The sequence below is a fragment of the Sorghum bicolor genome, chromosome 5, assembly GCF_000003195.3.
Source record: "Sorghum bicolor cultivar BTx623 chromosome 5, Sorghum_bicolor_NCBIv3, whole genome shotgun sequence".
Lineage (NCBI taxonomy): Eukaryota > Viridiplantae > Streptophyta > Magnoliopsida > Poales > Poaceae > Sorghum > Sorghum bicolor.
In genome coordinates, this window is record NC_012874.2 from 35,969,385 (window position 1) to 35,979,776 (window position 10,392).

The following is a 10,392-nucleotide window of genomic DNA, read 5'->3' on the forward strand; positions in this document are numbered from 1 at the left end:
AGTTGCCATCAGCTACACAGAAATGCTCTAGAAAAGGCATAAATAGCCAAAATAATATTTTGCACATATTGAGAATGTATCAAAGGGACAATCCAATTGCACCAATAGATAGAACATGACTAAGAAACACTAGAAAACATCATGGCAAGGTCTAAACTCATTTCTATCATCACCTTTTTCATTTATTTAATTATTAAGGTGATTTAATGAACATGCATTCCAAGTGTTCCAAAAATCCTAAGAAAATTACAGCAAGCTACTTATGCTAACATAAGATGACTGTAAAATGTTCAGAACATTTGCACATACATATTATGAGATACAAAAATAACAAGCTAGCAAAGGCATGCAAGGCATAAATGTGAAACCCTATCAAAAAGTGTCAAACAACAGATTTCAGATTTTTCCTAGCCTTGTCTACATATAAGTGCAATACTCAGCAAGTTTCACCACAAAAGGAGTAACAACTTAATTATTAAAAATACCACAAGAAACTCCTATTTAAGAAAGAATTATTTTTAACTCCACACTCAGGCTTCCAAAAATCATGATAAATTTATCAGAGCCTAGTCACAACATAAGTAATAACTCCCTAAATTTGCATGGCCAACAGATCAATAGATTTCAAGATATAATTACCTCCCAAAAATCCAAGATTAATTTATATCTATTTATTTCTGCAAAAACATGGCATGTTTCATATTTTTATTAAAAACTAGACTTATGCTGGAACCTAGCAAAATTGGAACCATATCATTTGGATCTATAAAACTCCAGATATGAATTTTTCAAAAACAGCACAGGCTCTGCAAAAACAATGAACTAGGGGGAGTGAGAGGGAGAGGCTGACACCCGGGACCCGCGCGTCAGAGAGACAGAGACAGGGGAGATGCTCGTCGCCGGCGAAGCTCAACGACGACGAGGTCTCGGCCGGATCCAAGGGCATCTACGTGTTCCTCTCATCAAGGCGACTCTGTTGACCTACTTTACCCGCGCTCTACTGGACCCTAAGGTGCTCGCCGTCGGGAATGGCGGAGCGGCGGCGCTGCGCGGCGTTACGCCGGCTGATCCAGGCAATGGCGACACGGTAGAGGTTGCGGACGAGCAAGAGCGGCTCAAGGTGAAGCTATAGGAAGAAGATTCACGGCCAGAGCTGAACCAGAGAGGTCTGGCCACGTTGCCGGTGATCTCTGTGAACTCCGGCGAGGTGGAGCTCGCGACGGAGATGGCAATGTGACTTCACCGGTGCTCGGCTACGGGAATGGAGTGGACGCCGAGGTAGAGGACGTCAAGGCGGAGCTCTGGACAGGTTGGCATGGCCGGAGGCCGGAGACGCGGTGGAACGGCTAGAGAAGCTCGCCGAAACGCGGTGCGTGGCATCTTGTGGACAACGTCGGGGCTGACAGGCGGGGTCGCCATCGACGTACGGTCGACAGGTGGCCGGACACACGGCGGCGGACGGTTTCTGTCCAAACTGAATCGGGCGATTCAGTCGCCATGGCCAGTGACTGAAACCCGATCTTCAACAACGTTTTACTCTCAGCTCAATCGATGGTTTTGGCTGGGATTTGATCCTCTAGATAGAGCTACACGAGTTCTATAACTTTGATTACACGAGCTTAGTCTAAATCGGTCTAGATTTCAAACTACAAGGCTTCAAACAACCCTACCTCGAAACTGTCTCCTTCAAGACTTAGCCAAATTCGGCTAAGTGTGAAATCAGCCCTGATTTTTGGCAAGTGAGCAATTTTTGGATGTGTTCTAAGCTTTTTCGTAAAAAGTCATCAACATAACTTTTGTAGCTTATGAAATTCTCTACAACTTTGTTTCAGGTGTCAAAGACATGCAAGGTATCTAACATTACTTTCATAAAACATCTTTGATTGGAGGTTTAGGGGGTCAAATAAGCCATTCTAGGTTTAACCATAACCTAGGGGCAATTTTTGGCCAAAACCTTCAACATGAACTTTGCTCCAAATGATATTCTAAACATGATTGAGGTATTTTGGAAGACAATGAACATTTGTAAGGATTAGTCACCCACTAAGGTCACTCAAACAACTCACACAAGCAATATAATCATATAGTGCATATAGTAAATGGCATGTGATCATGGTATGATGCTCATGAGTGATCATGATGATGCTTATGTTGATGCAATGCTCATGGTTAACATGCAATCTAACACTAGGAGTGTTACAGCCCTCCCCCCTTACAAAAATCTCGTCCCGAGATTTGGAAGACGTACCATTTTTCATAGAATGAGGGATAAGTTACTTGTAAATAGTCTTCCCTTTCCCAAGTGGCATCTCTCTCATTTTGACGGTTCCACAAAACTCTAAAAAGTTTGATCACCCTCCCACGAGTAACTCGTTCTTTGACATCAAGAACTTGTACAGGCTTTTCTTCATAGGATAGGTCTGACTGCAACTTGATATCTCTTGTTTCAACTCTCTCTTCGGGCACACGAACACACTTCTTAAGTTGAGATACGTGGAACACGGGGAAAATAGCTCTCATTTTGGGAGGTAGTTGTACTTTGTAAGCTACCTTGCCACTCTTCTCAATGATTTGGTAGGGACCTACATACCTAGGGGCAAGCTTTCTTTTAACGCTAAAGCGATTTACTCCTTTCATGGGTGATACTTTTAGGTACACAAAGTCACCGACTTCAAACTCGATTGGCTTTCTTCTTCGGTCAGCATAGCTTTTCTGCCTAGCTTGGGCAGCTCTCATGTGTTGCTGGATAACAAGAACTTGCTTTTCTGCTTCCTTGACAAAGTCAAATCCGTAGTACCTCCTTTCACCAGGTTCAACCCAGTTTAGAGGAGTTCTACACTTGCAGCCATACAAAGCTTCAAAAGGAGCCATTTGGATGCTCTCTTGATAACTATTGTTGTACGAGAATTTAGCTAAGGGTTGCCATTTCTCCCATGCACCCTTGGAAGATATAACACAGGCCCTCAACATATCCTCTAGAATTTGATTCACACGCTCAGTCTGACCGGAGGTTTGAGGATGATAGGCTGAACTGCGAACCAACTTTGTACCAAGGAGTGAATGCAGATGCTCCCAAAAGCGAGCAGTGAACTGAGGACCTCTATCAGAAATAATAGTGCGAGGCACTCCGTGCAATTTAACTATCTGAGAGAAGTACAACTCAGCATAGTCGATTGGTCGGTATGTAGAGTGTACAGGAATAAAATGAGCTGACTTGGTCAAACGGTCAACAACCACCCATATGGAATTGTGTCCTTTTTGAGTAAGGGGAAGTCCAAAAATGAAATCCATGCTGATTTCTTCCCACTTCCAACCTGGAATTGATAACGGTTGCAATAAACCTGCAGGTTTGAGATGAACTGCCTTTACTCTGCAGCAAGTATCACACCTAGCAACATAAGCTGTTATCTCTTTCTTCATTTTGGTCCACCAGAAACGAGGTCTCAAGTCTAGGTACATTTTGCTACTACCCGGATGAATGGACAACTTGGAAGAATGAGCTTCTTCTAAAATTTTGTTGCGTAGGTCACGGTCTTTGGGTACAACTTGTCGATCGTCAAACCACAGTACACCTTTCTCATCTACCCGGAAATGCTTGGTGTCTTGCTCTTGCATTTTTCTCTTGATATGAAAAATACCTAGATTAGATTTTTGGAGCTCTATGATTTGACTTTCTAATGAGCAGCTGACTGTGATGTTGTGCAGGACCACAGGATGCAACAAATTGAAGCCTTCCTCTAGGAGAGGTCTAACATGTTGTTTCCAACTGAGAGCATCAGCTACAACATTGGCTTTGCCTGGATGATAGTGCACTTCTAAATTGTAGTCTTTTATCAATTCCAGCCATCTTCTTTGTCTCATATTCAGCTCGGGTTGTGTGAAGATATATTTGAGGCTCTTATGGTCAGTGTAAATGTGACAAAGATTACCCAACAGATAATGTCTCAAGAGTTTCAATGCATGTACAACTGCTGCTAACTCTAGATCATGAGTAGGGTAGTTGGCTTCATGTTTCCTCAGCTGCCGAGAAGCATAGGAAATAACTCGGCCTTCTTGCATAAGCACACAACCTAGGCCAGTGCCAGATGCATCACAAAAGACATCAAATGGCTTTTCAATGTCAGGCTGTGCCAGAATAGGAGCGGTGGTCAGCAAATGGCGTAGAGTATTGAAAGCAACTTCACACTCCTGGGACCACACAAACTTCACATCTTTTTGCAGTAGCTTGGTCATAGGCTTCGCTATTTTGGAGAAGTCTGGAATAAAGCGCCGATAATATCCAGCTAGACCGAGAAAGCTCCGGACTTCGTGCACTGAAGTCGGGGCCTTCCAGTCTAGAACCTCCTGCACCTTTGACAGGTCAACAGAAATACCCTCTTCGGATAAAATATGGCCTAAGAAAGGCACTTTCTTCAGCCAAAACTCACACTTGCTGAATTTGGCATAGAGCTGATGTTCTCGCAATCTAGTGAGTACAATCCGAAGGTGCTTCTCATGTTCTTGTGCATTTTCAGAATACACCAATACATCATCGATGAACACCACCACAAACTTATCCAGTTTAGGCATGAACACCGAATTCATCAGGTACATGAAATGAGCAGGGGCATTAGTCAGACCAAAGGACATGACTAAATACTCGTACAACCCATACCTGGTAGAGAAAGCTGTTTTAGGAATGTCTTCGGGTCGGATCTTGATTTGATGATAACCAGATCTCAGATCAATCTTGGAGAATACCTTGGCCTTGGCTAATTGATCAAACAGGATATTAATGTGAGGCAATGGATACTTGTTTTTAATGGTCACGACATTCAGCGGACGATAGTCTACACACATACGTAGAGACTTGTCCTTCTTCTTGACAAAGAGAGCCAGACAACCCCATGGAGAAGAACTAGGCCGAATAAGACCTTTCTCAAGAAGTTCTTGCAATTGCTTTTTCAACTCTGCCAATTCGTTGGGTGGCATTCGATATGGCCTTCTAGAGATAGGTGCGGTACCCGGAATTAGATCAATTTTAAACTCAATGTCTCTGTCCGGCGGCAACCCGGGCAGATCCTCAGGAAAGACATCCGGAAACTCACACACTACCAGAATTTCTGCCACAGTAAGTGGTCGGATAGCATTAGCAGCATGATGAATGTCATCATTCTTGGGAAGCTGGACTAAGAAGGCTTCTTTGTTATCAGGCTCTCGCAACATAACCACCCTCGTGGAGGTGTCTATTAGTACTCCGTTATTTCTCATCCAATTCATCCCTAAAATAACATCTATGCCCAAACCCGGCAAAATTACAAGATTTGCTGAAAAGTTACGACAATAGCAATATTCACATCCTTCACTAATTGGTTCGTGGAAATTTGGTTCCCAGCAGCACTAATGCAAAACTTGCCACTGTCAAGATCAACTACATGTTGTCCATGCTTAGATGCAAATGCTTGACTCATAAATGAATGCGAAGCTCCAGAATCAAACAAGACAACTGCAGGGTGTTGATTTACAATGAACATACCAGCGGTGACTGCTTCACCCTCAGGGATTTCTTCAACCGTGGTGTAGTGCACACAACCAGTATGGTTATTGCCTCCAGCTGTAGAATTTCTCTTAGGATAAGGGCAATCTCTCGCGTGACCAACTTGCTTACAATTGAAGCAGGGGCGGTTATCAGGAGGAGTCTTGGGACCTCCTTGACCCGTGGCACCTCTTGGGAGCGCAACTGTGAAGGACTTGCGAACTCCCGTCTTCACATTTGACTTTTTCTACGGTGGCCCGTACCTTGTCACAGCATTGGGTGGGCGATAGGCCGGTTTGCTTGTCACTGGAGCCTTGGACTGTGAAGCACCTGCCTCATAGGCCCTCTTGCGGTTCTTGGACGCGGCATACACGGCATTGGAGTTCTCTTGAGTCAACGCATCACTTACAAACTCATTAAAGGTGGTACTCTTGTTACCAGCCATGTTCTTAGACAACTTGGGTCCCAACCCTCTCTTGAAACTAGCGAGCTTCTTGGCTTCGGTGTCAACCATCTCAGGAGCATAGCGAGACAAATTATTAAAAGCATGAAGATACTCCGTCAAGCTTTTAGTGCCTTGCGTCAGGTTCATGAACTCGGTGTGCTTGATAGTCATTAAGCCTTGGGGAATGTAAGTATTCCTGAAAGCAGTTGTGAACTGATCCCAGGTTACAACAGCATTGGCAGGCAAGCTGGTCCTGTAATGACTCCACCAGACACCTGCTTTGCCCTCCAACTGGTGGGCTGCATATTCCGCCTTTAGCTCTTCGGTCACCCTCAGCAAGCGGAACTTCTGCTTGAGAGTGTTGAGCCATTCATCACCTTCTAGAGGTTCGACAGCCTCCTTGAAAAGCAGCGGCTTTGTGTCTTGGGAATCCTTGAAACTGCTGTACTGATTTGCCTCTCCGCCTTGGCGGGCATGGCGACCACCCCGGTTCTGCTGCGCCATAGTTTGCATAGCTTCATTGAGCATTCGCTGGCCCTCAATAAGAGCTGCCAATAGCTCAGTAGGCGTAGGCGGGGGAGGAGGTGGTGGTGGCGGCACCTCGTTATGACTGGAGCGAGTATTGCGAGCCATCTGCACAAGGCATACCAAGCGATTGTTTCAGGCAATAGGTATAATTGTCATGAACTTCAATTGCTGCCATACGGAATTTAATAAAGTAAATTCACATAAATTAAAGGCGCAATAATCCATGTACAATAAGAGAATATCTTCCATGACACTTGGTTATTCTCGCGATCAATCACAGTCACAATTTCTCAAAGATTAAAGACATGGCAGAGAATTATTTAGGCTCAACATAAACATGGAGCATCACAAATAAGTGCATAGGGTTACATAGAGTCATTACCACACTTAAGGTTTTTACAGGAGGGGCACCATGGCCAAATACATAGAATCTCAACAAAAATTCAGATTACATGTCCATTACACAAAGAGATGGAACTGATACACGATCATGGAATTATTGCTAGGCTACATATCTTCATCAGATTCTCCATTAGAAATGATGCCATCATCCTGATCTTCCTCATTAGGAACTTCTTCATGATTAAAAGGGGCTGGATGTGGAATAGGATTTATGATATTATTTAAGCGATGGACATCTAACTGCAGCTCAGCAATCCTAGTAATCAGCTCTTCCTCTCTCATTTCAGCATGGAACAAGGCTCTAACTCTAGCACCTTCTCTATTTTCAGCCAAGCGCATATAGCCTCATCTCTCTCTCTAGTCATTTGCATCATGCGGGCTTGTGCTTCATTGCGCTCCCTAACTGCATTCTCAACTTGGTTGCGGCGGGCTTGCAAAGCGGTATGATAGTTTTGGATTTCAGCTTGTGCATCCATAAAAGCTTTGCGATGCTTGCGCACTCGCTTGCGCAGTTTGCGCTGCCCAACTTGAGCTTGTTGAAGCGCTAGCTTGGCGTCTATGTAAGTGTCCTGTCGTATATAGTACAGCTTAAGCACCGCTAGCATGGCACTCATGGCAGGGCTAGAGCTATATCCTAGCAGGGTTTCTCTCATCTCTAAAGGCTCATTCCCTATCTGAGACACAAATGTGTCAGTCACACTCACTCTGGGGATGGATCCCGCTGGGCCATTCACTAACTCATCACCATAATCTTGGCATATCTCTAGCAAAACCTCTAGGGTTGCTACTTGGGCACCCTCCCAAGGAGTTTGGCCATCACACTCAACTATCCAACCTAGCCACTGTGGGTTATTTCGACAAGGGGAACTGTAATTTGGACATCTACCCAAGGTAAGGCTCCTGCATGCTCAGACTCCGTCCAAGTGTCCTTAGGTGGTTCCTCATATCCAACTAAACTTAGCACCCTCCACAACAAAGTAGGAGTGCCAAACATGTCCAGGAAAGTCTCACTTGCGTGCGGGGCTGCCATCTGTAGAAAGACCACATTTGGGTAAGGGAGATTAATTACAAGGAGAGATAAATAGATATAATTTCAGAATTTAATACCAAGTAGTGCATAAGAATGTATGAATGATTCATGATGCATGCACGTTCCATACGTCCTTTCCATTCCTAGAAGAAAGTTCTAACGGTATAGTTGGTGGCATACATACGTGCACTCTTATACGCAACTACACGGTCTACACGTTTCGTTGTTAGTGTACCTGCAGAAGATTTCATTTCAGCCCAACCCCACAATAGTATAAGTGCAGAAATGTAAAACCAATCATCAACAATCAAGCTAGGTACTCCGATATATATTCCCGAACATATATCGCAGCACACTACCCATTTTGGATACACCCACATATACATCAAATATGTATACATGGCTGCACCTACTACTCACAATTAAGTACCTTCATATATACATGTGTGAAACACGTAAATATTCCGGTAACCACAGCTAACACTCCCCTAGACCAACGGTTGGACGGTCATGCTCTCACAGCTCACACTTACCGTAGCGTAGAGGCATATCGATCCATACATTACCACTCAAGCAAGTGGCATCCATACAATTTCACGCCGTATGGACGACGAAAGAAAACAAACAATGCTTACCATGGCGTAGAGGTATGTGATCCATTCATTACCACTTAAGTAAGCGGTATCCATATAATTGCACGCCATATGGACGACGAAAGGAAAAACCCCCATGTTAGAAATGTTAAGCCACCTAGAAGTCCTTATATGGGCATAAAGGGCATGACCACTGGCATGGTATAAGTTATCAAAATGTTTTAAAACAGCCCTATGTATAGTCTAATTTTGCCAAATTAGTTTGAGAAAACAAAATTCATTTGTTTTCAAATACATCTATGATGGTTAAATGACTAATCTTGCTCTGATGCCAGCTGTAACAGAACCGTCCAATTTATAAGAATTCAAGTGAATTAGCGACCACGGAGGCAGTCAAGCCAATGGACTTGAACCCATATAAACCCGATAGTCCGACGAAATCTCAAAAGACCTCGATTCAACCAACATACAACCAAGATCGTACATGATCAAGCATCACCATCACAGATTACAACATTCATCACAGAACATAGTTTTACATCACATCAGAGTTTAAAGTGGTTATTACAAACCATAGCAGTAGCGGAAACAAAGTAGTTTTGAAGCAACACCAACTCAGTTTATAATACATGCCAGTTCCATGGTCAAGTCCCAACAAAAGCACAACTGAAGATAAAGGAGGTGATCACGCCCATGATCTATTCATCATCCGCAGCCGGGTGATGACATTTAGCACAGTAGCCGTGGTAAACAACATCATCTGCAACAGGGGTAAATAAAACCCTGAGTACGAGAATGTACTCAGCTAGACTTACCCGTCATAAACCAAAATAAAGTGACACCAAGGAGTATGCAAGGCTGATCTTTGTGGACTGGTTTGACTCACCTTTTGCATAAAAGCCTTTGTTGTAAGTAACTTATTTATCATATTTCAGCAGCAAGTTCATTACTTAGCAACTATCCACTAGATTACCACCTGTTCTAAGCATACACTTGTGTATTTAAGCATTACAATAATAACCATATCCAGATTTTCACATAGCTATCATCATTCTCATCATAACCATTAAGTTTGTTTAGTGAATTCTACGTTGCCGCTGCCCAAGTCAGGTTCTCACTATCCGGGAGAGACGGCGATTCGAATCGATTCCTATCCAGCTGGCGGGGTATTCCTAACACTCACCCAAGCATACTTCATGATGGCAGCTCGGATCACCTTTAGCACAACTTCGGACCAATTCGCGGGTCCATACGGCGCCACACCCCCAGGGACCGCCAATCTGCCAGGGTCAGGACTCTAACCTGACACCTCGGTCTTACGCCATTGACTCCCCGCACATCCTTGCTACCAACCGGGGTGCGCACTTAAACCGAACGGGGTATCCGGCTGGAGATGCACTCGTAGGCTTCGCGGTCGGAACAACTTATCCGCCAACTAAGTGATAGGCATGCGTTCAACATGACACGGGGACGTACAGCGATTCGGTCCTTAAACGACACAGACGGGGATAGATTCACACCCAAGACCTCCATGCCTTGTTGCTGCACTATAGTCATCCCGCCCGGTCTCAAATTCATTATTAACACATGGTTATTTCCACGATAGCAAATATAGCCAACCGTGATTATCATCCACCTAACTCTCGCAGGTGACAGGAAATCACCCGGCTTCTACCGAGCTAAGCATGGCTAAGCATTACTTCGATCCTGGACCTACTTTGGTGAGGTATGAGGTGGACAAGGTAGTCATTATGCAGCAAAGGTGTCATATCAACGCCTACCACTTAATGCAACAATATATAACCATAGTCAATTGATAGCTGAACACAAATAATAAAATAGTAGGAGGCTTATAATGCTCCGGGGCTTGCCTTCGACG